At 39.5% G+C, this 26,999-nt stretch overlaps 1 pseudogene; it reads right to left on the bottom strand.

The window, feature by feature from the left end:
* Positions 1-295: 295 nt before the first annotated feature.
* Positions 296-26,999, bottom strand: part of LOC138851671 (zinc finger protein 84-like) — a 59,158-nt pseudogene continuing 32,454 nt past the window's right edge.

The following is a 26,999-nucleotide window of genomic DNA, read 5'->3' as shown; positions in this document are numbered from 1 at the left end:
TTGATGCTTAATGAGTTGAGAGCATTTATGGATGACAGAGAATCAGTTACAATTAAACTGTCAATCTTTGATACATAGATGCATTTCAGTGCAAGGAGTATGGCAAACAGTTCTGTCTGAAGGGTAGAGGCCCAATTATTGATGCATGCTCCAATTTCTTTAAGAGAGCCATCACTCTGTACGACAACAGCAGCACTACCAGCTGCACCAGTGGATTGGTGAACAGAACCATCAACGTAAATAATTTGCGAGAGTGTGTGCTGTGTGACTAAGTTATCAATACAGCTTAAGGATGACTGATCTTTTTACATAATATACAAAATATTCTGAACATTAAAACAACTTATCTCCTCTACGAACTTATATGATTTATATGACTGATATTTCATTAACATATTTCACTCTCAACACTGTTATTGTATATCACTTTTATGTATTCTGATGAGTTTATAACTAAAATATTTCTTGAAACATTAAACACTAACATGTTTTATCTCCTGAATGTTCTCGTGCATGTCTCACAAGACTGCTTTTTTGACAAAAGCATTTCAGACACTCAGAGCACTGATGGGGTTTATCTCCTGTATGTACTCTCATATGAGTCACAAGACTTCTTTTTTCAGTGAAACATTTCAGACACTCTGAACATTGATATGGTTTATCTCCTGTATGTACTCTCATATGTGTGGATTTTTTGACAAGACTTCATTTTTTTATCAGTACTCTCATATGAAAAGATTTCAGACACTCTGAACATTGATATGGTTTATCTCCTGTATGTACTCTCATATGTGACACAAGATGGCTTTTTTGACTAAAACATTTAAGACACTCTGAACATTGATATGGTTTATCTCCTGTATGTACTCTCATATGAGTCACAAGACTTCTTTTTTCAGTAAAACATTTCAGACACTCTGAACATTGATATGGTTTATCTCCTGTATGTACTCTCATATGAGTCACAAGACTTCTTTTTTCAGTAAAACATTTCAAACACTCTGAACACTGATATGGTTTATCTCCTGTATGTACTCTAATATGTGACACAAGATGGCTTTTTCGACTAAAACATTTAAGACACTCTGAACATTGATATGGTTTATCTCCTGTATGTACTCTCATATGAGTCACAAGACTTCTTTTTTCAGTGAAACATTTCAGACACTCTGAACATTGATATGGTTTATCTCCTGTATGTACTCTCATATGAGCCACAAGATTTCTTTTTTCAGTAAAACATTTCAGACACTCTGAACATTGATATGGTTTATCTCCTGTATGTACTCTCATATGTGACACAAGATGGCTTTTTTGACTAAAACATTTCAGACACTCTGAACATTGATATGGTTTATCTCCTGTATGTACTCTCATATGTCTCACAAGATTACTTTTCAGACTAAAACATTTCAAACACTCTGAACATTGATGTGGTTTATGTTCTTTATCTTTCTCCATATTTTTTAAATAAAGATATTTCATTTAAAATATTTTAGTCATACAACAGTGGTATAGTTAACCTTCCTTGTGTACTCACATGTCTATTTCAAGAATTTTTTTAATTTTTTAGGACACTGAGCACAGTTTTTCTTATGAACATATTCCCATGTTAAGATATATTCAGGAAAACTTTTTCTACTTATGAGCAACAATAAAGTTTATATTGTGTGTTAAAAGACTATTATAATTTTTATTTTGTGTCACAAGATTAATATATGTACTAGAACACTGCAGATACACTCAACAACATTTGTATTATTATTTTCTTTTGTGTTCATTAAATAGATTTTTCTGAAAATTATTACAGTTTTAGTAACTTGTATTGATGTATTAACTGCAATGGATATTTAGATAGAATTCCCAATATCAAAAACAAAATTGTTTAATTAGCAATACTTGGCAAGTCACAAATTCACAAGAATAACAGGTGTTGCCTTGAAGTACTGAAGATATAGTGTCTGGCAAGACACAACCTGCAGTTGTTGTTCAAGACACACTGGTGCTTCTTGAAGTACTGAAGATATAGTGTCTGGCAAGACACAACCTGCAGTTGTTGTTCAAGACACACTGGTGCTTCTTGAAGTACTGAAGATATAGTGTCTGGCAAGACACAACCTGCAGTTGTTGTTCAAGACACACTGGTGCTTCTTGAAGTACTGAAGATATAGTGTCTGGCAAGACACAACCTGCAGTTGTTGTTCAAGACACTTACACTGGTGCTTCTTGAAGTACTGAAGATATAGTGTCTGGCAAGACACAACCTGCAGTTGTTGTTCAAGACACACTGGTGCTTCTTGAAGTACTGAAGATATAGTGTCTGGCAAGACACAACCTGCAGTTGCTGTTCAAGACACACTGGTGCTTCTTGAAGTACTGAAGATATAGTGTCTGGCAAGATACAACCTGGTAGTAAGACACACTGGTGCTTCTTGAAGTACTGAAGATACAAGACACAACCTGCAGTCAGACAATATGCTTCTTGAAGTACTGTTGTTCAAGACACTTACACTGGTGCTTCTTGAAGTACTGAAGATATAGTGTCTGGCAATACACAACCTGGTAGTCTTCCACAAAATACTTCTGCAATATCAGTTGTTCAAGACACACTGGTGCTTCTTGAAGTACTGAAGATATAGTGTCTGGCAAGACACAACCTGGTAGTCTTCCACAAAATACTTCTGCAATAAAAACCTGAGTCAGAATAGTACAATATTTCACAATTACCAACACAACATACAGAACAAGAAAATAATTTTTTCTATTATCACATGTTTCACTAAATAAAATTGTCACTTTTAACCCATTCACTGTCAGTCCCATGATACAGTATTAGGGCTTAGAAACCAGTGTTGATCCTGTAATACTACTCCAAAATTATAGTGGCTTCCAGTCTTGCAGGAGATAACTGGTAGGCCTACATATGAGAGAATGGGTCTGATTGGTCAGTATGCATAGCATAAAGAAAAAATCCTACAGCACTAGGTGCATGAGAAAAAAACTGGGACCATGTTTTGGTTTAAAACAGCAAATTTGCAGTGTATTTTTGTATGGTATTTATGGCTGTATTCTCCTAGGTAGTAGGTTGGTAGACATCAACCGCCCAGGGAGGTACTACTGTCCTGCCAAGTGAGTGTAAAACTGAAACCTGTAAATGTTTTACATGATGGTAGGATTGCTGGTGTCTTTTTTCTGTCTCATAAACATGCAAGAGTTCAGGTACATCTTGCTACTTCTTCTTACACTTAGGCCACACTACACATACATGTACAAGCATATATATACACACCCCCCTGGGTTTTCTATTTTCTTTCTAGTTCTTGTCTTGTTTATTTCCTCTTATCTCCATGAGGAAGTGGAACAGAATTCTTCCTCTGTAAGCCATGCGTGTTGTAAGAGGCGACTAAAATGCTGGGAGCAAAGGGCTAGTAACCCCTTCTCCTGTATAAATTACTAAATTTAAAAAGAGAAACTTTCGTTTTTCTTTTTGGGCCACCCTGCCTCAGTGGGATACGGCCGGTTTGTTGAAAGAAAAGATTTATGGTTGTATTCTCATTTTTCTTCATGTCATTTGAAAGAATGGGAGATATATTACAGAAATAGAGACGATTTTTGAATTGTTAACAGACAAAAAGTAGCTTGAAAGTGAGCTCAAATTACTGGAAGTGTTCGAGTTTTGACGATGTTCAGGAATAAACAAATCATGTCACACATCCAATACACATCAACTGGTTGGACTAATATGCTTTCACAAATGCACTGATATTATTTATATTATTTTTTACAATAATGCAGTAGTTTGCATAACAATAAATTTTATATTTTTTTGTGAATAAAAATTCAATATGGAAAGCAAACATAATATAAAAGTGGCCTGGAGACATGACTAATGAACAAACAAAATGCTATTTTAGTGCTAGGTATGAGAGCTTTGTTTATTATAGGCCCAATTTTGAAATATTGGCCTTTCTTGAATTTTGTATGAAATTGGCCAAATTACCAATTTCTCATCACTTTATTGGGTAGAAGAAAAGGAGTTTTAATGAAACTGCTATAAGCTTGATCAAATGGAACAATGGAGTAATATTATACTCAAATAAAGCTTAAACTGACAAGGGTCATGCTGCGCTGAAGGGCAGAAAATAGTGCTGGGGATATATAAACAGCTAGGTGGAGAGGGGATCAGAGGTGAGGGGAGAAAAGGGCTGGAAGAGACACAAGGGGCTATTTGTCAAAGTTTGTATAGTAAAGCAGCTGCTGACAAAAAGTAAAAATGTGATTGTAAGTCAAAGGCAGAGCCATCTGTAAGAAGGGAAGATAAGGTAAGAGCGACAGGGCAGTGGTGTCAGTGGAGGTAACTCCTGCAAATTTGCTTGTAAACCAGACAATCCACAAGAAAGTGATGAACTGAAATAGGGACCTGACAAGCCTTGTAGAGAGGGACAGGATGTCGTTCCATTGAAGGTAGGAAATCACTTCTCTGTTCTTCAGAATGAGTGTACTTCAGTAGCCAGTGAAGGTAAAGGTACTACTTCCCCTGCTAATAGAGGTAAGTAAATTCTTGTTGTTGGTGACTCACAGCTAAAATATATGGACTGTGCTTTCTGTAATATGAATAAGAAGGTGAGAGAGTGTGCATCACTGGGGCTGGTGTTGGTGACATAGTCAACAGGTTGGATAATATGTCAGGTAATGGGAACAAGCCCATTATCTGTTACAGTGCTGGTGGAAATGATGTTGGGAAGGGTAGGAGAAAAGAGCTGCTAGATAAGTACAGGTCAGCTTTGGATTTAGTTAGGGCTAAGGGAGGTACCCCAGTCATATGTAGCATCTTGCTAAGAAGGGGTGTGGGCAATGAATGGTTATCTAAGGCAATTGGTGTAAATTGCTGACTGGACAGATACTGCAAGGAACTTGCAATTCCATTCATTGGCAACTGGAACAACTTTTATGGCAAACATGATATGTATACAAGGGATCAGGTACATCTTTCTGGGGCAGGACCATTGCTGACATATCTAAGATTTTAAACTGATAGAAGATAGAGGTATGGGTGTGTGTGGAAAACAGTCAAGTTGCAATGCTAGGGTTGAAAACACTAAATGTTTAAAAGACATTCATCATAAAATTACAAATAGAGACAATGGATCAGGTCAGCAAAGGGAGACAGCAGAAGGCAGCCAATTTCACACAAATTTCAAAAGATGCCAATTTCCAAATAGGGTCCAGAATAAACAAGAAAGACATTCCTGGCACTAAAATGACATTTCCTCTAGTCATTAGTCACGTCTCAAGGCCCCTCTTATATTCTTTTGCTTTCCACTTTGAATTTTTATTCTCACAAAAAATATAAGATTTACTGTTATGCAGACTACTGCATTAGTGTAAAAAATGGTATAAATATTATTGGTGCACTTGTAAAAGAATATTAGACTCACCAGTTGACGTGTATTGCACGCTTGGCACGATTTGTTTACTTTTGAAGTTTGGTAAAAATCGAACATTTCTGCTACTTTGAGCTCAATTTCAAGGCACCTTTCATTGTAAAACCAGTCAAAATCATCTCAATTTCTGTAATATGTCTTCCATTCTATAAAATGAGACCAAGAAAACTAGAATACAACAATAAATACCATACGAAAATACACTGCAAAGTCGCCGATTTATTAAAAAAAAATGGTCAAAGTTTTTTTTTTCTCATTATGCACTGTGTGCTGCAGGATTTTTTTTAGACTGTGCACACTGACCACATAGACCCATTCATTCATATGAAGGCCTACCAGCTTTCTCCCACTAGATTTGAGGCCGCTAGAATTTATGAGTACTAGTACGTCAAAAACCCCTACGCGTAAAACGTACTAGTACGACCAAAACCCTCAAAGGGTTAAGGGGATAATGTGCCAAAGAGTGATTATTATTATGTACACTTGACTGTTATTTAGCTCGGTAGTTACATTCCTGAAAATGCTGTGTTAGGTAAAAATCGAGCTAAATGAACTGAAGAGCTTATGGGAAAAATAGGGTTATGTTCCTGGGAGCCCCAAAAAAAGCCAAACAACTTTTTATAGACCAACTGGTATTACAAAAATAAAAGTGAACATGTAATTGTAGTTCATTGTCGTGATATATTACTGCTTAAGACTACAAATGCAATAGAAATAATAGTATTTCTTACTTTAACCCTTTAACAGTCCAAACGTATATATACATTCTTATGCGCAGCACCCGAAACGTATATGTAAGTTTTATTTTTCCTGCCTCCAAATTTGGCACGATTGGCCTGAGATGCCTGGTCAGCATAGAATTGGTCTTAACACTCAGTGTGCACAGTATTAAAAAATCTGTGACCACTTAGTACCTTGTGGGAGCGCCAGTTAAATTGAGCCCCAGCTAGAGCAAACAGTGTCGCAAACATCGAGAATTCACTGATGTAATGTCATATTAACACTCCTCTTTTAAGAGGAAAGTGATGTTAACCCCAACTTTATGGTTTGTCGATCTCTATCTCTGTCTCTGTCTATCTGTCTGTCTGTCTCTATCTGTCTCTGTCTCTATCTGTCTCTGTCTATCTGTGTCTGTCTCTGTCTATCTCTTTCAATCTGTCTTTGTCTATCTCTGTCTCACAGATACACATAAATACAAGTACACATAGTGTAAATTACCTAGGATAAACCCAAAATCCAGACAAAGTGCTATATCCTGCTTGAAGATGTGAGTAAATGTGATGACGCAGTCTTGTGGCTCTCTCTGACACAGAGAGCTAGACAGATAGACAGACAGACAAGGAGCTTGACAGACAAATAGACAGAGAAATGTTTGTGTACCAGCAAAAACAAAGCCAGGGCAATGCTCATCAAATTTCACCTCTAATCTTTTCTTATCAGCTGCACCCTCCTCCACCCTCTCAGCTCTTATCAGATGTTATCTCCTCTTATCATGTCATTGTCAGGAGTGGACTTTGTTTTCCATGCTTCAAGGCAACTTATTATTACCTATTATTATTATTGTTATTATGAATTCTTCTCCTCCTCTCCTCCTGCTCCTCCTCCTTCTCCTCCTCCTCCTCCTTTTTCTCTTCCTCCTCCTCCTCCTCCTTTTCCTCCTCCTCCTCCTCTTCTTCCTCCTCCTCCTCCTCCTCCTCCTCCTCCTCCTCTTCCACCTCCTCTTCCTCCTCCTAATCCTCCTCCTCCTCCTCCTCCTGTTCCTCCTTCTCCTCCTCCTCCTCCTCCTGCTCCTCCTCCTTCTCCTTCTCCTCCTCCTCCTTTTTCTCTTCGTCCTCCTCCTCCTCCTCCTTTTCCTCCTCCTCCTCCTCCTCTTCCTCCTCCTCAGGTCTCCCCTCATTCTTCGTCTAACAAGTGAATGTAACTTAAGAGTCTTCAATCTTTCTTCATAAGGAAGATTTCTAATGCTATGTATTAATTTAGTCATCCTACGCTGAATGTTTTCTAACGAATTTATGTCCATTTTGTAATACAGAGACCAGAACTGAGCTGCATAATCTAGGTGAGGCCTTACTAATGATGTATAAAGCTGCAGTATGACCTCTGGACTTCTGTTGCTTACACTTCTTGATATAAATCCCAGTAATCTATTTGCCTTATTACGTACGCTTAGGCACTGCTGTCTTGGTTTAAGGTTGCTGCTCACCATAACCCCCAAGTCCTTTTCGCAATCTGTATGGCTAAGTTCTACATCATTTAACTTATAAGTACTAGGGTTATGGGCACTCCCAAGCTTCAGAACCTTGCATTTATCTACATTGAACTGCATCTGCCACTTTTCTGACCAAGAATAGAGTTTGTTTAAATCCTCCTGAAGTTCCATAACATCTACGTTTGAATCAATTATCCTACCTATTTTTGTGTCATCGGCGAACTTGCTCATATCACTAGTAATTCCCTCATCAAGATCATTGATATATATTATAAACAACAACGGGCCCAAGACTGATCCCTGTGGAACGCCACTTGTTACAGATCCCCACTCGGATTTAACCCCATTTATGGACACTCTCTGCTTCCTGTCAGAGAGCCATGACTCGATCCACGAGAGCACTTTTCCCCCAATGCCATGAGCTGCCACTTTCTTTAACAGTCTATGGTGCGGAACTCTATCAAAAGCCTTACTAAAATCTAAGTAAATAATATCAAATTCTTTATTGTGGTCAACAGCCTCAAAAGCTTTACTGAAGAAAGTTAATAAATTAGTTAGACAAGACCGGCCTCTTGTGAATCCATGCTGAGTATCATTAATCAAGCTATGCTTATCGAGATGGCTTCTTATAATCTCAGCTATAATTGACTCTAGCAATTTGCCTACAATTGAGGTCAGGCTTATTGGGCGGTAATTTGACGGTAACGACTTGTCCCCTGTTTTAAAAATAGGAATTACATTAGCCATCTTCCACATATCAGACACTACACCTGTTTGAAGAGATAAATTAAAAATATTAGTTAATGGTTCACAGAGTTCCATTTTGCATTCCTTAAGAACCCTTGAAAAAACCTCATCAGGACCCGGCGACTTATTTTGCTTCAGTCGGTCTATCTGCTTCACAACCATCTCACTAGTGACTGTGATGTTACATAATTTATCTTCTTCTAGCCTCACTGAAAGCTCTTGACTCCTATAATGACTCCAACAACATGCTCATTGGAGAAGCCAGGTATAGATGCTCAAAAATCCAGGACAAAGGAATTAATGTACAATTGCTATGGATCCCATCACACATTGAATTACTCCTTCATGATAAAGCTGATATGTTAGCTAAGAAGGAGAATGTAGAATATAACTTTGGTATATCTGTGTCTAGCATTAGGAATTTTATTAGGAGAGAAGTAAATAATGAAAATGATTGTTATAGGAATGCAGTTAGAAGCCTGAGTAGATCTATAACCCACTATGATAACATGAACGTAGATAAGTATGTTTATGGAGCAACTTGCAATGTGAACAGACTGACTGATGTTGTAGTGGCCAGGCTTAGGCTTGGTAGCAAGTACTTCTGGCAGTTTGGGAGACACACAGATGATGATCAAACTAAATGCAAATTATGTGATCAGTCATATGGTCACTGTCTTGAACACTATGCTCTTAATTGTCTACTTATTGAGGAATACAGAGAGAGACAGTATAATAACCTATGTGACATGTCAAGATATCTTATTAATGAAAATAAGATACCAGATATACTAAGCAAATTTCCTAAATTTGCTTGTAAGAGATAAGTGAACTGTAGATAAGTAGATATAAATTCATATGTACACTGTCAACCCTTTTGAGGAACAGTTCCTAGGCCTTTTGTGTATCCATAAGCTCTTGCTCGACCATCCACAGGATGGATATGAGGTGCACAATAAACTAGCCACTTCGGTGGCAAAATCTAAAAAAAAAGAAAAGTCTGGCACGTAATATGTATTTACACTTGCTGAGGAATCAGATAAGACGATGCAGTCATGTGTAATACCTGTTGGTTCACAAGTGGCTCTCTCTGAGACAGAGAGAAAAAGAGAGACAAGCAGACAGAGAGAAAGACGTAAGCAGAGGACTAGACAGACAGATAAACAGAGCTAGACAGACAGACAGAGCCAGCCAGCCAGTCTGCCTACCTGCCAAACATGTTTTGCACATTCCAGAATTGTTTTTCTTTACTTAGGGCATAGAATATATGACATTCTGGCAGGATGACACTACAAGTGGTACCAAAATTGAAAGGGTGTTGCATAAATGTTGCACATGGGTTATTATCGAGGTTTCTGATATTTCCTCAAACGCTTGTGGCCACATCCACCTCAAAGCCACTAAACTCAGGGTCAACATCACTTTCCTCTTAAAATGGGAGTGTTAATACTACATGACATCAGTGAATCCCTGGTGTTTGCCATGTTGTTTGCTCTAGCTAGCACCTAATTGAACTGGTACTCCCACAAGAACAAAGTGGTCCTAGATTTTTTGATACTGGGAACACCAAGAGTTAAGACCCATTCTATGTTGACCAGGTATCTCAGGCCAATTGTGCCAAATTTGGAGGCAGGAAAAATAAAATGTAGATCTACATTTGGTGCACTAGCAGCAAGAACGTAAATCTATTTTGGACAGTTAAGGGGATAATGTGCCAAAGAGTGATTATTATTATGTACACTTGACTGTTATTTAGCTCGGTAGTTACATTCCTGAAAATGCTGTGTTAGGTAAAAATCGAGCTAAATGAACTGAACAGCTTATGGGAAAAATAGGGTTATGTTCCTGGGAGCCCCAAAAAAAGCCAAACAACTTTTTATAGACCAACTGGTATTACAAAAATAAAAGTGAACATGTAATTGTAGTTCATTGTCGTGATATATTACTGCTTAAGACTACAAATGCAATAGAAATAATAGTATTTCTTACTTTAACCCTTTAACAGTCCAAACGTATATATACATTCTTATGCACAGCACCCGAAACATATATGTAAGTTTTATTTTTCCTGCCTCCAAATTTGGCACGATTGGCCTGAGATGCCTGGTCAGCATAGAATTGGTCTTAACACTCAGTGTGCACAGTATTAAAAAATCTGTGACCACTTAGTACCTTGTGGGAGCGCCAGTTAAATTGAGCCCCAGCTAGAGCAAACAGTGTCGCAAACATCGAGAATTCACTGATGTAATGTCATATTAACACTCCTCTTTTAAGAGGAAAGTGATGTTAACCCCAACTTTATGGTCTGTCGATCTCTATCTCTGTCTCTGTCTATCTGTGTCTGTCTCTGTCTATCTCTTTCAATCTGTCTTTGTCTATCTCTGTCTCACAGATACACATAAATACAAGTACACATAGTGTAAATTACCTAGGATAAACCAAAAATCCAGACAAAGTGCTATATCCTGCTTGAAGATGTGAGTAAATGTGATGACGCAGTCTTGTGGCTCTCTCTGACACAGAGAGCTAGACAGATAGACAGACAGACAGGGAGCTTGACAGACAAATAGACAGAGAAATGTTTGTGTACCAGCAAAAACAAAGCCAGGGCAATGCTCATCAAATTTCACCTCTAATCTTTTCTTATCAGCTGCACCCTCCTCCACCCTCTCAGCTCTTATCAGATGTTATCTCCTCTTATCATGTCATTGTCAGGAGTGGACTTTGTTTTCCATGCTTCAAGGCAACTTATTATTACCTATTATTATTATTGTTATTATGTATTCTTCTCCTCCTCCTCTCCTCCTGCTCCTCCTGCTCCTCCTCCTTCTCCTTCTCCTTCTCCTCCTCCTCCTCCTAATTTTTCTCTTCCTCCTCCTCCTCCTCCTCCTTTTCCTCCTCCTCCTCTTCTTCCTCCTCCTCCTCCTCCACCTCCTCTTCTTCCTCCTAATCCTCCTCCTCCTCCTCCTCCTCCTTTTCCTCCTCCTCCTCTTCTTCCTCCTCCTCCTGCTCCTCCTTCTCCTACTCCTCCTTTTTCTCTTCCTCCTCCTCCTCCTCCTCCTCTTCCTCCTCCTCCTCCTCCTCTTCCTCCTCCTCCTACTCCTCCTCCAAATCCTCCTCCTCCTCCTGTTCCTCCTTCTCCTCCTCCTCCTCCTCCTCCTGCTCCTCCTCCTGCTCCTCCTCCTGCTCTTGTTCCTCCTCCTCCTCCTCCTCCTCCTCCTCCTTCTCCTCCTCCTCCTCCTTCTCCTCCTCCTTCTCCTTCTCCTCCTCCTCCTTTTCCTCCTCCTCCTCCTTTTCCTCCTCCTCCTCTTCCTCCTCCTCATCATCCTCCTCCTCCTCCTCCACATCCTCTTCCTCCTCCTAATCCTCCTCCTCTTCCTCCTTCTCCTCCTCCTTCTCCTCCTCCTCCTGCTCCTCCTCCTCCTCCTCCTTCTCCTCCTCCTCCTCCTCCTCCTCCTTCTCCTCCTCCTTCTCCTCCTCCTTCTCCTCCTCCTTCTCCTCCTCCTCCTCCTTTTCCTCCTCCTTCTCCTCCTCCTCCTCCTCCTCCTCCTCCTCCTCCTCCTCCTCATTATTATTATATACTTCCACATATCCAAAACATTGCTGGGTGTTGCAACCCCTGAATGGGTTACAATGATTATTATGTATATATATAATGTACAGTGGACCCCCGCATAACGATGGCATCACATAGCGATTAATCCGCATACCGCTTGCTTTAATCGCAAAAATTTTGCCGCGCATACCGATTAAAAACCCGCTCACCGATTTTTGTCCGAGACGCGTCCAATGTGCGCCCTCAGCCAGCCTCACATGTGCCGCCCGTGCCATTGTTTACCAGCCAGCCTCCGCGGTAACATCCAAGCATACAATCGGAATATTTCGTATTATTACAGTGTTTTCGGTGCTGTTTCTGGAAAATAAGTGACCATGGGCCCCAAGAAAGCTTCTAGTGCCAACCGTACACCAATAAGGGTGAGAATTCCAATAGAAATGAAGAAAGAGATCATTGATAAGTATGAAAGTGGAGTGCGTATCGCCGACCTAGTCAAGTTGTACAAGAAACCCCAATCAACCATCGCTACTATTGTGGGCACCAGAAAGACAATCAAGGAAGCTGTTCTTGCCAAAGGTTTAACTGTGTTTTCGAAACAAAGATTGCAAGTGATGGAAGATGTTGAGAGACTCTTATTGGTGTGGATAAATGGAAAACAGCTAGCAGGAGATAGCATCTCTCAAGCGATCATATGTGAAAAGGCTAGGAAGTTGCATGAGGATTTAATTAAAAAAATGCCTGCAACTAGTGATGATGTGAGTGAATTTAAGGCCAGCAAAGGTTGGTTTGAGAGATTTAAGAAGCGTAGTGGCATCCATAGTGTGATAAGGCATGGTGAGGCTGCCAGTTCGGACCACAAAGCAGCTGAAAAATATGTGCAGGAATTCAAGGAGTACATAGACAGTGAAGGACTGAAACCTGAACAAGTGTTTAATTGTGATGAAACAGGCCTGTTCTGGAAGAAAATGCCAAGCAGGACCTACATTACTCAGGAGGAAAAGGCACTCCCAGGACATAAGCCTATGAAAGACAGGCTTACTTTGTTGATGTGTGCCAATGCTAGTGGTGATTGCAAAGTTAAGCCTTTATTAGTGTATCACTCTGAAACTCCCAGAGCGTTCAGGCAAAAGAATGTCCTCAAGGATAATTTGTGTGTGCTGTGGAGGGCAAACAGTAAGGCATGGGTCACTAGGGACTTTTTCTATAACTGGTTACACCATGCATTTGCCCCCAATGTGAAAGATTACCTAACTGAAAAGAAATTAGAACTTAAGTGCCTCCTGGTGTTAGACAATGCCCCTGGTCATCCTACAGACGTGGCAGAGCGACTTTATGGGGACATGAGCTTCATTAAGGTGAAGTTTTTGCCTCCTAATACCACTCCTCTCCTGCAGCCCATGGACCAGCAGGTTATTGCAAACTTCAAAAAACTGTACACAAAAGCTCTGTCTGAAAGGTGCTTTGTAGTGACCTCAGAAACTCAACTGACTCTAAGAGAGTTTTGGAGAGAGCACTTTAATATCCTCAATTGTGTAAACCTTATAGGTAAGGCTTGGGAGGGAGTGACTAAGAAGACCTTGAACTCTGCTTGGAAGAAACTGTGGCCAGAATGTGTAGACAAAAGGGATTTTGAAGGGTTTGAGGCTAACCCTGAGAGGATTATGCCACTTGAGGAATCCATTGTGGCATTGGGAAAGTCCTTGGGGTTGGATGTTAGTGGGGAGGATGTGGAAGAGTTGGTGGAGGAGGACAATGAAGAACTAACCACTGATGAGCTGATAGATCAACTTCAAGAGCAAGAGGCCAGACCTGAGGAAACTGGTTCAGAGGAGGGGAGAGAGAAATTGAAGAAGTTGCCTACTACAAAGATTAAAGAAATCTGTGCAAAGTGGCTTGAAGTGCAAACCTTCATGGATGAAAATCACCCTCACACAGCTATTGCAAGCCGTGTTGGCAACCTGTACACTGACAATGTTGTGAAACACTTTAGGGAAGTCATAAAGGAACGAGAGGTACAGGCCACTATGGACAGATATGTTGTGCGAAAGAAGTCCAGTGACTCTGAAGCTGGTCCTAGTGGCATTAAAAGAAGAAGGGAAGTAACCCCAGAAAAGGACTTGCCACCTCAAGTCTTAATGGAAGGGGATTCCCCTTCTAAACACTAACACTCTCTCTCCCCTCCTCCCATCCCATCAATCATCACCAGATCTTCAATAAAAGTAAGTGTCATGTAAGTGTGCATGCCTTTTTCAGTTTGTGTGTATTAAAATTAACATTTCATGTGGTAAAAAAATTTTTTTTTCATACTTTTGGGTGTCTTGCACGGATTAATTTTATTTCCATTATTTCTTATGGGGAAAATTCATTCACATACCGATTATTTCGCATACCAATGACCCCTCTTGCACGGATTAAAATCGTTATGCGGGGGTCCACTGTATATTATCTTTTCATATAATTTTATATTGCTTATATTTGCGATAATAGCTAAATCGTAAATATATTGCTTTATATTGTTATTTGACGTAGCTTATGTTGTGAGGTAGGATGAAACTTATTATGTGCTCAGTTCAAGTCTTGATTGTCTAACTACTGTAATTATCGCTCTTTGCTCGTTAGACTGCCGGCTTCTCGTTGTTACTGAGCAGTGCTGTCCACGGAGCTATCACGTGATCGAGGGGGGGGTGTCCTCACCTCGTCGGAAGTATTCAGTCTGCTCTAGACTCGCTTGGTGGTTGGACAGATTGTCTGTCTCATTATTCTTGTTAGTTCTGTAGAACTCTGTTCACAGAACATTGTATAGACTTAGTGATTTTCGACGTTGTACTGAGGTTGTGTGTCACAGACACTCTGAGCATCTCAGGTCCTTAGCTATAGCTTCTGACCTAATTTTGTACTGGTTGCTGTGTATTGTCACAGTCAGGGTTTTTCCTATGCTGAACTTAGATTCAGTAGTATGGGAGTTTTGTAACTTTTGTGGAGGATCTGCTGATGGTCCCTACTTAGTCGTTATATTATCTCCTTGATCCTGATTGTGTCGCAGTCGCTTGTTATATGGCTATTGGGCTTAGCATTCTTTTCATTGTTCAAGCAGACTGTTGTGGTTACCAGTCGGTCAAGAAGTTATTTATGTGAGGACTTTGTCAGTCACTTGTTCAAGTCTAGTCGAGTCGTGAGACATAGTGAACTACTTAGAGCACTTACACGCATACACAAACTTGCTTGTACATATTTGCAATATCTTATTAAATATTAATGTACCAGACGGTACTTAAGAATTATAAATGTGATATGTGCTTTCAGCACAATAATATTGAACTCAAGAGATTGATTTTATTTTGATTGCTGTGATTAATTTAATTTGATAATATACCTCTAGACAACTTAATGATTAATAAATTTATTAAATTTTAATTTCTCTAGTTAGTAGCCTACCAGTTGTAATCCTGAAGCACTATTGAATCTTAATGAATTCTAATGGATAATTGGACAAGGATACTGACTACTTCTTACGAAAACCCAGTAACAGGCTGGATGCTAGAAGGGTAGTCCTTTCTAGTATTCACTGGAGATCTCTAAGCTTTTAGAATCGCATTTTTTGTAACAAATGGGGGCCTGTCCGGGAGGCTCTTAATCCAAGGTGTTGGAGAAATTGTCCAGTTTGACATACTAGTAACTCTATGGTCAAACACTTTGAGTACTTTCCTAATCTGAAGACTTTGAGTTTTGTCTTGTACAACATACCAGGTGGATGTATGTACCTGACTGAGTCTCTTGATCCAAGGAGATGGAAATACTGTTTATGAGTTCTAGCTCTAAGACAACCAACACCAAAATTCCTATTAGGATTATAGTTTCCCATAATCACTCTCTCGTAGTACAATTATTTTTGTGATGTATGCCAAAGTGAAACAGTTAATTGATACTCTGACTTTGTCTGAGTTAAGTACATTAAAACTTCAGACGTGTTGGCAAGTAGCCAAGTATCTCGGTATGACGTATAACAGGAATTACACAGCTGAAACTGTCAGAGCATTAATTAAAGATATATTGTTTCCTGCTCATACAGAGATGTCTGATTATGATTCAGATTCTGAAAGCCTAGTGTCACAATTAGGAAGTATGGCTCTATTTGAAGTTGAAGAAAGAGCAACTAGAGCAGAAGTGAGCCTAGTGTCTGAGCCTAGTGTAGATCAGTTCTCGCTCGCTCCTTCCTTCACTGACACAATAGTACAGAGTATAGCTGGTAGTATGACACAGCCTAATACTAGTACAGTGTATGCTACACCTCTATTTACTTATCCTAGACCAGATCTAGACATTCTAGAGATGTATAACTTGTTACCTGTAAGTTATCAAAGAGCATTTCGTACGTTACAACGACGACAAGATCAAACTTGTGTAGAGTTTGCTCGTGAGAAAAAAGTTGCATTTGAGAGATGGTGTAGAGCTGCTAAATGTAACAACTATGACAGCCTTGTTCAGTTGTTACTACATGAAGAGTTTAACAACTGTATGTCTGCTGACATACAAGAATATCTGATCGATCATACTACCTCGGATATTCTGGAAACTGCAGCATTAGCAGACAATTACGAGATTTCTCACAAATTTGTACGTACTAAAACACAAAAAAACAAGGTAACTAAAAACTGTCCTAGAAGTTGGCAACCTAAATCAGCTGCTCATTGCCGGCCTGATGTACCTGCTACTGTAACTTCTCGTACCTTTACCAGGAAAACTCACAATCCTGAATCTGTCTCTGTGGCTAAACAGAAATCTGATATCGAGAAGAAGAAAGTTAAATGTACCTATTGTAACAGAAAAGGACATACTAGAGAGTATTGCTATAAGTTAGAAAGAGATACGAGAAACAGTCGTGCGGCTGGCGCCCCCACTCAAGTCGTATCCTCTTCCGAGCAACAAAGGCACTAAAATCCTATCAATTCCTCTTATCCTACTGTTTTAGATAATGTTACTCAGGATAGATGACTAGCGTCAGAAAGTGTATCTGATGAAAAGATTCGTTCAGCGATGAGTCCTTACTTTTCAAGAGGCAGAATAGGATTTGACGAATCACATCTGACTGAGATAATTACTTTCAGAGACACTTGCAGTTATCTCACCTTATTAAGAGAAGATGTACTGCCCATAACTGATGATACCTATTGTAAGATAGATGTATTGTTAGAAGCCTATGGTGGGGCTGTTATAAAAGTACCTCTTCACAAAGTTTATATTCAAACAAGCTATTATACTGGTTATATTTCAGTGGGTATATCCAGTGGTGTATTTCCCATCAGGTCAGTGGACTTGTTGATAGGGAACGATATCCTTCATGCTGGTATATGTAAAGAACCACTTGTGATTGAAAATAACACTGATGATAATTTTGCCATTGAAGCTTGTAGAGAGAAGCCTATTTTATTTCCTCTCAGTGCAATTACTAGAGCTATGTCAAAGATTCAACAACCATCCTTGTCTCCTGTTGAGTTAGTTGATGACAATGATTTGGGCTTGAATATGTTGTTTAGTGACACTCTGCGCCCAGGGTCATTAACATTGACTCCCCCTGGTCATCAACCTAGTCAGGACACAACTGACGTTAAATTTCTAACTCATGATGATTTAATCAAGGATCAGTTTGTTGATCAGTCACTGGAAAGACTGAGAGATATAGCAGTTACTGAGAGTGAAGCAAAGGATCTTGATAATTGTTACTATTATAGTAATGGTGTACTGATGGAGAAAAATACATGTAAGTTGTCAGCTGATAGTGTTTCCACCACAGTCAAGCATTTCGTAGTGTTACCAGTTACATTTCGTGAACAAGCCATTGATTTTGCTCACAATAGTCCCATAGGAGGACATTTGGGTGTCAAGAAGACACTCGGTAAACTGGCAAAACATTTTACTTGGCCAAAGATGAAGGAAACAGTAGCTGATCATGTGCGACGTTGCCACGTGTGTCAAGTGACAGGCAAGCCAGCGCACACACCTCCACCTGCGCCTCTCATTCCTATCACCGTGCATGGTGAACCATTCTCACGTCTTATTATTGATTGTGTTGGTCCTTTGCCTAGAACCAAACTAGGAAACCAATACTTATTTACTATTATGGACGCTGCAACACGCTATCCTGAAGCTATTCCTATGAGAAAAATTAATGCTCGTGCTATTGTGAGAGCGCTGATGAAATTTTTCTCCCAGGTTGGATTGCCACGAGAGATACAATCAGATCAGGGATCTAACTTCACTTCTAAGATCTTTCGAGAAGCATTATCCCACCTAGGAATAAAGTCTGTACTTTCAACCAGTTATCATCCACAGTCACAAGGGGCTCTAGAGAGATTTCATCAGACACTGAAGTCCATGATGAGAGCTTATTGTGAACATTTTTCTAGAGACTGGGATGAGGGTATACCTTTTCTTCTGTTCACTATGAGAGAAAGTAAGCAAGAAAGTCTCGGATTTAGTCCGTTTGAATTAATATTCGGACACCAAGTGTGTGGTCCTCTCACAGTGTTAAAAGACGTGTGGACAGGAAAATCAAATCCATCATTGAGTACTTCACCTTCATTAATGCAGCAACATTTGACAGCCGCTAGAGAGCTAGCTTCGAAAAACCTAGTTTCAGCCCAAGCTAGAATGAAGCAACATTATGACAAGCGTGCTGTCTCTCGTTCTTTTAAAGCACAAGATAAGGTGATGGCTCGGAAATTAGTACCAGGTCATGCTCTACAAGCCAGGTATGATGGTCCCCTGGAAGTAGTGAAAAGGCTTAGCGACGTAAATTATTTGGTACGTACGCCTGGGAAAAAGAAATCTAATCATGTGTACCATGTTAACCAGCTTAAGGCATACTACGCTAGTCCTCTACCTACTACTTCTATTCTTCCTAGGACAGAGGAAGAAAACGTCAGTCTACCTGACATCTCTAGAGGTATAGAGGTTCGTTTAGAAAATTCAGTGACTCTACAATCACTAGACGATTTTCTTAGTAACCTTGGGAGTGATAAAGCTGGTGATATTAAAAACATGATTTTGCATTTCCCTGAATTGTTCGGTGATGTTCCTAAACGTTGTACTCTGGGTGTACATGACGTTGATGTACAGGGAGCATCACCCATTAAGCAATCACCATATAGGATGAGTCCAACAAAGCATAAAGCATTGAGAGAAGAGGTTGATTTTCTGTTATCTCACGGACTTATTGAGCGCAGTAAAAGTCCATGGGCATCTCCCTGTATTTTAGTGCCTAAACCTGACGGTAGTTTCAGGATGTGCACTGATTACAGGAAAGTGAACTCTGTCACCTTGCCTGATGGTTATCCTCTACCTCGCATTGACGACCTTATTGACCGTGTGTCAGGAGCCCAGTTTGTCAGCCGTTTAGATCTCTTACGAGGCTATTATCAAGTCCCGCTTACTGAATGTGCTCAAGAAATATCTGCTTTTACTGTTCAAGATGGATTGTTTAACTACCTCATCACCCCCTTCAGCCTATGTAACGCGGCTTCTTCATTCCAACGTATAATGAACGAGTTGACCCACAACTTAGAAGGAGTAGAAGCCTACCTTGACGACTTAGTGGTGTACAGTGACGAGTGGGAACAGCACTTGACGCGTCTCAGAGCATTGTTTGAGAGACTGGCGCACTACAACTTCACTGTCAACTTAGCCAAATGTAGTTTTGGTCAAGCCAAGATTACCTATCTAGGCTTTTGTATCGGCCAAGGTGAGGTTGCTCCTATTGAGGCTAAGGTTCGTGCAATTTCTGAATTTCCAGTGCCACAGGATAGGAAAGAAGTACAGAGATTCCTGGGTATGGCAGGATATTATCGCAGGTTCTGTCCAAACTTTTCTCAGAGTGCAGCTCCTCTCACTGAGCTTACTAGTAGCAAAGTTCAGTTCACCTGGACTAGAGATTGTTCAGACTCGTTCAAAAGGTTGAAACGTTTGCTCTCCTCTGTTCCTGTGTTGAAAAGTCCTAATTTCAATCTTCCCTTCTTTTTACATATAGATGCGAGTGGCTATGCAGTGGGTGCTGTGCTGCTCCAACAGTCAACATCCACTGATATTCTCCATCCTATATGTTACTATTCATCTAAGCTTAAATGACACCAGAAAAATTATGCCACTATTGAGAAAGAGGCTCTAGCTCTTGTGGTGTCCTTGGAACATTTTGACGTGTATTTGGACACTTCCCCATTTAAAATTAACGTTTTTTCTGACCACAATCCACTCACTTATATAAATACTATGAAGAGTAGAAATGCTAGGATCATGAGGTGAGCTCTCAGAATCCAACCTTATTCCATTAGTATAAAACACATAAGTGGTCATTGTAATGTAATTGCTGACGCTCTGTCACGTCCTTAATAATTATCAGTTACATTAAATTAACGTAATTTTATGCCCAAATACCTTTTGTTACTTGCTATGTCAAATTCAGTAAAGTAACGTAATCCCTCCAGCCCATATTAACTATGTATACTCATGTCTAATTATTATATTTATATATTCACAGTATTGTTGTGTATGAGGAGGAGACAAGCTGAGTGTTGAGTGGGTAGTGTGGTGTGGGTGATGTACTGCGTGACGCAACACTGTCCTGTCGCAGCCCCCCCCCCCTCACTACACACCTTAAGCTGTTTCATACTCAGATGTCCATACTGCATAGCATTCCACAACCACTACTTAAGAGTGGAATGCAGTCTCCTCTACTATGATCGAGCCTCAGTGCCCTGCTCGTCTACGCTATCCTGTCTCTACACTGATGTATATAACGACGAGTATGCAGAGATACGATACTGTGTACTGCCCTAGTACTAGGGGCATATCCTAGTGACGGACGCTGTGAAATTGTAGTGGTGCTTGGCACAAGAGAGACTTTGATTAATATTTATATTAAATTGTATTGATATAAGTAATCAGTAATAATGTGAAAGACCTTAATGCAACTCCTAGTGCGACCGTCTGTCGTGTTGGGGGGGGGGTGTGTGTTGCAATGATTATTATGTATATATATATATAGTGTGATGTATATTATCCATATAAGGACTTTTTTATATTGCTTATACATTTCAGCGATAATAGAATGTGTGCCATGGGTTACAGCTTATGTTTACCTAACTGTGATAGACAATGATATTATGTGCTCAGTAAGTCTTGATTTTGTGACCACAGACACTATATAATATCCTCAGTGTATATTATCTAAGAGAACCTTTCATATAATTTTATATTGCTTATATTTGCGATAATAGCTAAATCGTAATATATATTGCTTTGTGTGCATATTGTTATTTGACGTAGCTTATGTTGTGAGGTAGGATGAAAGCTTATTATGTGCTCAGTCCTAATGGAAGGGGATTCAAGTCTTGATTGTCTAACTACATGTAATTATCGCTCTTTGCTCGTTAGACTGCCGGCTTCTCATTGTTACTGAGCAGTGCTGTCCACGGAGCTATCACGTGATCGAGGGGGGGGGTGTCCTCACCCCGTCGGAAGTATTCAGTCTGCTCTAGACTCGCTTGGTGGTTGGACAGATTGTCTGTCTCATTATTCTTGTTAGTTCTGTAGAACTCTGTTCACAGAACATTGTACGTTGTACTGAGGTTGTGTGTCACATAGACACTCTGAGCATCTCAGGTCCTTAGCTATAGCTTCTGACCTAATTTTGTACTGGTTGCTGTGTATTGTCACAGTCAGGGTTTTTCCTATGCTGAACTTAGATTCAGTAGTATGGGAGTTTTGTAACTTTTGTGGAGGATCTGCTGATGGTCCCTACTTAGTCGTTATATTATCTCCTTGATCCTGATTGTGTCGCAGTCGCTTGTTATATGGCTATTGGGCTTAGCATTCTTTTCATTGTTCAAGCAGACTGTTCTGGTTGCCAGTCGGTCAAGAAGTTATTTATGTGAGGACTTTGTCAGTCACTTGTTTATGTCTAGTCGAGTCGTGAGACATAGTGAACTACTTAGAGCACTTACACACATACACAAACTTACTTGTACATATTTGTAATATCTTATTAAATATTAATGTACCAGACGGTACTTAAGAATTATAAATGTGATATGTGCTTTCAGCACAATAATATTGAACTCGAGAGATTGATTTTATTTTGATTGCTGTGATTAATTTAATTTGATAATATACCTCTAGACAACTTAATGATTAATAAATTTATTAAATTTTAATTTCTTTAGTTAGTAGCCTACCAGTTGTAATCCTGAAGCACTATCGAATCTTAATGAATTCTAATTGATAATTGGACAAGGATACTGACTACTTGTTACGAAAACCCAGTAACAGGCTGGATGCTAGAAGGGTAATCCTTTCTAGTATTCACTGGAGATCTCTAAGCTTTTAGAATCGCGTTGTTTGTAACACTGGGACATATAAATACTTTGTATATATTCCAAGAAAATAGTAAATGGCCAAGGCAGGTGTAAATGTCCACCTGTCAGTGTGTTTGTGACAATGTGAGTACAATTTCAGTACGTAATACTAGTGTCAGAACAAAGATTGGTTATGAAATGAGAAGAACTACTACAAATTGTAATTATCAGAACATAAAAATTATATATGAAAAATATAAAAAAAAGTATATGGGCAACACTTCTGCAAGTGGCAGGACTCCATGTTGCTGCCACTTGAGCATCCAGTGCCATGTTGCTGCCACTTGAGCATCCAGTGCCATGTTGCTGCCACTTGAGCATCCAGTGCCATGTTGCTGCCACTTGAGCATCCAGTGCCATGTTGCTGCCACTTGAGCATCCAGTGCCATGTTGCTGCCACTTGAGCATCCAGTGCCAACTTCTCAGCCTCATATCAAGGTAAGTACTGACCCTAATTTTTTTTATTCTAAAACATGACAAAAAATGTATTCTTTTTTATAAAAAAAAACTTTTTTTTTTCAAAATATTTGGGGCGCTGCGCAAGTGAACATATACATACGTTTGAAAAGTTTAAGGGTTAAATTGTGGGTAATGGTGTGTGTGGATGATTGTGAAGAGAGTGGATATGGATGGTGTGGCCCTACTGGGCTGAGGTGGATGGTTGTTGGTTGTCAACAGAAGTGGATGGTAGAGGTTCTGGTACTGAAGTCGATGGTTGTATTGGAGTGTGCATAAATTCTGTAATGGTTCTCTGGGCTGTTTTACCCTGCAATATATTATACAACTGACAGTAAGGCATCATCAGCTGGTCTAGACCATGTTTCAAAGCACTGCTTCTAGATTTGTTAGGGTTTTCTTCAGTGAAAAAATCTGCAACCTAACCAATAATATGGAACTGCTCATGTAACTGCTGCAATGTTAACTGTTTTTCTTCATGTTCTTCTTCATCTTCTTCTGTTATGTCCCTCCCTTGTATCTGTGCATCGAGCTCTGCTAACATTTCCTCTGGACTCCTGTCTTCATCATCATTATCTTCTAAGAGCTCATTCACATCGTCTTCATTCATATCTTCAAAACCATCACATGGTAATCTCCTTGTTAGCTGAACAATTTCTTGAACCTGACTCTCAAGCAAGGGGAAACCAGTAAAAGAAGGCCATAACTTTCCCCAGCCTGCATTTAATGTTGATTGAGGCACTTCATTCCATGCACTTCTAGCATAGCTGATAACATCTGCAATGTTAAATTTATTCCAGAAGCTTGGTACTTCCAAGTTGGAATCATAGTCCATTGATGCAACTAGTTTTTTTCATAACTTTTTTTGTGTAGTTACACTTGAATGACTTAATAACTCCCCAATCCAGTGGTTGTATTAAAGATGTTGTATTTGGAGGTAAAAATACAACTTTTACATGTGGGGTCACATTCAGCAAAGCTTGTGGATGAGTATGGGAATTATCAAGAATGAAGAGAGCCTTGAATGCAAGGTTCTTGCTGTGCAGGTAAAACTTGACTTCAGGAATAAAGTGATGCTTAAACCAGTCAATATATATTTCCTCTGCCATCTATGCTGACTGGTTTGACCTCCAAATTACTAGTAAGGTGTTTTTATCTACACCTTTCAAAGCAAGAGGATTCTTAGAGTGGTAAATAACTATGGGCCTATACTTGAAATCACCTGATGCATCACTGCAAAGGAGCAAGGTGAAGTGGTCCTTTGCTGTCTTGAAGCCTGGTGCACTCTTCTCTTGCTGACTGATATAAGTTCATGTTGGCATTTTTACCAAAAAATACTTGTCTCGTTAGCATTAAACACTTGATGTGGCTCATAGCCATCCTCATCAATAATTTCCTGCAATTAAGCAGGAAACCTACTTGTTGCTGATTGATCAGCTGAAGCACTTTCACCAGAAAACTTAATATTATGTAACCTATTATGCAACTTAAAGGTGTGGAACCAGCCTGTGCTAAACATACACTCTTTTTCAGGACTTCCTTCCTTATCACACACTGCTTTAAGCAACTGTAAAGCCTTTTCCCTAATTAAGAGGAAATTAAGTCTTGCACCTTTCTTTGTCTTTTGTTCAATCCACTCAAGCAACAAGTTTTCTGTTTTATTTGCTTGTTGGGACCTATGTGTCATTCTTTTCATGAGATGACATCTTGGGTTATTCATTACACAAGCTTGTAAATTCACCTCGTTCTTTTTAATTGTATGAACCAATGCTTCATTAAGGCCATAGGCCCTCACTATATTCACCACAAGTGATCCACTCTTAAGCTTGTCTAATACATATCTCAATATTCATCGCAATTCCTAGTCTTGAATGCTTAAAACTTTTCTTGTCACTTTCAGAAACACTTGCATGCTTACTGGGTGCCATGACTGCTTGGCAGATTTAACAGATGACAATAAAAAAATAGGAAAATATGTATGTAAATAAACACAGCTAGGTTTCCGAGTATCTTCGTCCTGCACACATATGAACCAAACTGAAGACTGGGAGCATGGTTGGGGTGGGTGTGGGTGGCAGGGGGATGGCAGTAGGCCTACCCCATTTACTCAATGGTATAACCCACCGCCGTGTGCTCAAAATTTTTTCCCCTCCAGTGAATCGTGTTAAACGGATCATACGACGAGTTACATAAAAATGTGTCTCAATTCTTCAATCGTGCTATATTCAAATTGTGCCAAATAAACTCATGCTGAATGATGGTCTACTGTACTGTTGGTATTATTACTATGACATTAAGACTAGAGGGACACTCATAGTGATTTTAATGTGTACCTGCACACCAGCACAGTGTATAAGCATATTTAGGCACCGATGCACATAATAGACCATAATAGACCATAATAGACCACATATGGACCAATATACTAGCCCCCCTTAAATCAGGGATAATCACAGATAGCACTACAGACCACTACCCTACCTTCCTCTTGACAAACATTAGTAAACCACCACTTGAATACAACAAAGTTTCATTTAGACTCCATGACAAGGCCTCAATAAGGAATTTCACAGCTGACCTAGAGACTGTTGACTGGCCTACAGAATTCTCCAAGGCCAATGGTATTGATGACTGGACAGACATTTTTCTAAACAAATTACTTAGACTATACAACGAACATTGTAATATAAAAACGAAACAGATCACGAACAAACAGCTTGGTTGCCCATGGCTAACCAGCACCATTCTGAAATCCATTGATAAGAAACACCAATATGAAAAGCAATGTAGATGGGGCTTAATACACAAAGATATTCTTAAACACTATTCATCAGTTCTCACCAAAGGATTAAAGAAAGCCAAACAACTATACTACTCCAGCAGATTCACCAACACAAAAGGAGTTATAAAAAAGACCTGGAAAACACTCTCTCAGATTCTAGGGAACCACAAACTGAAAAAACCAAGAATATTATCCTAACTAAACCTAATTAAACACCACTGCATCCCACTGACACAGCTAACAAGAAAACAACTTAAACAACTTCTTCTCAACCATAGGATCTAATCTCGCCAATAAAATCCCACGTACCAATGCCCATGCCGAGGACTACCTAGATGGGAATGTCCCAAATTCCTTCTATCTTGTACCAACTGAACCCGCGGAAGTCACAGAGATTATAAAATCACTTAAAAATAACTCAGGAAATTTGTCTCATGTCCCACCATCATTGTACAAGCGAGCGGCACATGTTCTTTCGCATGCTATTTCATTACTGTTTAACAAGTCACTAAAACCTAGCACCTTCCCGAAACTACTCAAGACAGCAAGGGTTACACCAATACATAAAGGTGGTGACCCTACAGATGTAAACAACTACAGGCCAATATCAAACTTGCCATTGCTATCCAAAATCTTTGAGAAACTTGTGCACAGGAGACTATATTCATTTATAATGGCACAAAACATACTCAACCCCTGCCAATTTGGATTCAGGAAAAATAAAAGCACTAATGATGCAATTATAAAAATGCTAGATCTGCTTTACACAGCATTGGAAAATAAGGAATATCCACTAAGAATTTTTATTGACCTGAGAAAAGCTTCTGGCGCAGTAGACCATGACATCCTACTCCACAAACTTGACAATTATGGTATAAGAGGCTATGCACTTGCATATTTTAAATCTTACCTTACTAATAGGTATCAGTATGTCATCATTAAAGACACAGCATCAACAACTCGGCCACTTGATACTGGAGTTCCACAGGGAAGTGTCCTTGGTCCCCTGCTCTTCCTCATATACATCAATGATCTTCCAAACGTATCCCAACACCTGAACCCCATTCTCTTTGCTGATGACACGACTTATGTCATCTCTCACCCTAATCTTGCCACCCTCAACACCATTGTTAATGGGAGCTGATCAAAATATTAACTTCGATGACAGCCAATAAACTTACACTTAACACTGACAAAACCTACTATATTATGTTTGGTAGCTAGCAGAGCAGGAGTTGCACAAATTAACATTAAGATCGACAACACTCTAAATGCCAGACATAATGAGGGCAAATTCCTAGGCCTATACCTAGACAACAACCTGAATTTCAGCACCAATATCCAACACATAACCAAAAAAGTATCCAAAACGGTTGGGATCCTCTCCAAGATTAGATAC

Source organism: Cherax quadricarinatus, unplaced genomic scaffold, assembly GCF_038502225.1.
Source record: "Cherax quadricarinatus isolate ZL_2023a unplaced genomic scaffold, ASM3850222v1 Contig1504, whole genome shotgun sequence".
Lineage (NCBI taxonomy): Eukaryota > Metazoa > Arthropoda > Malacostraca > Decapoda > Parastacidae > Cherax > Cherax quadricarinatus.
Note: the sequence above shows the minus strand (reverse complement) of the source record. Positions and strands in the feature narration are given on the sequence as shown.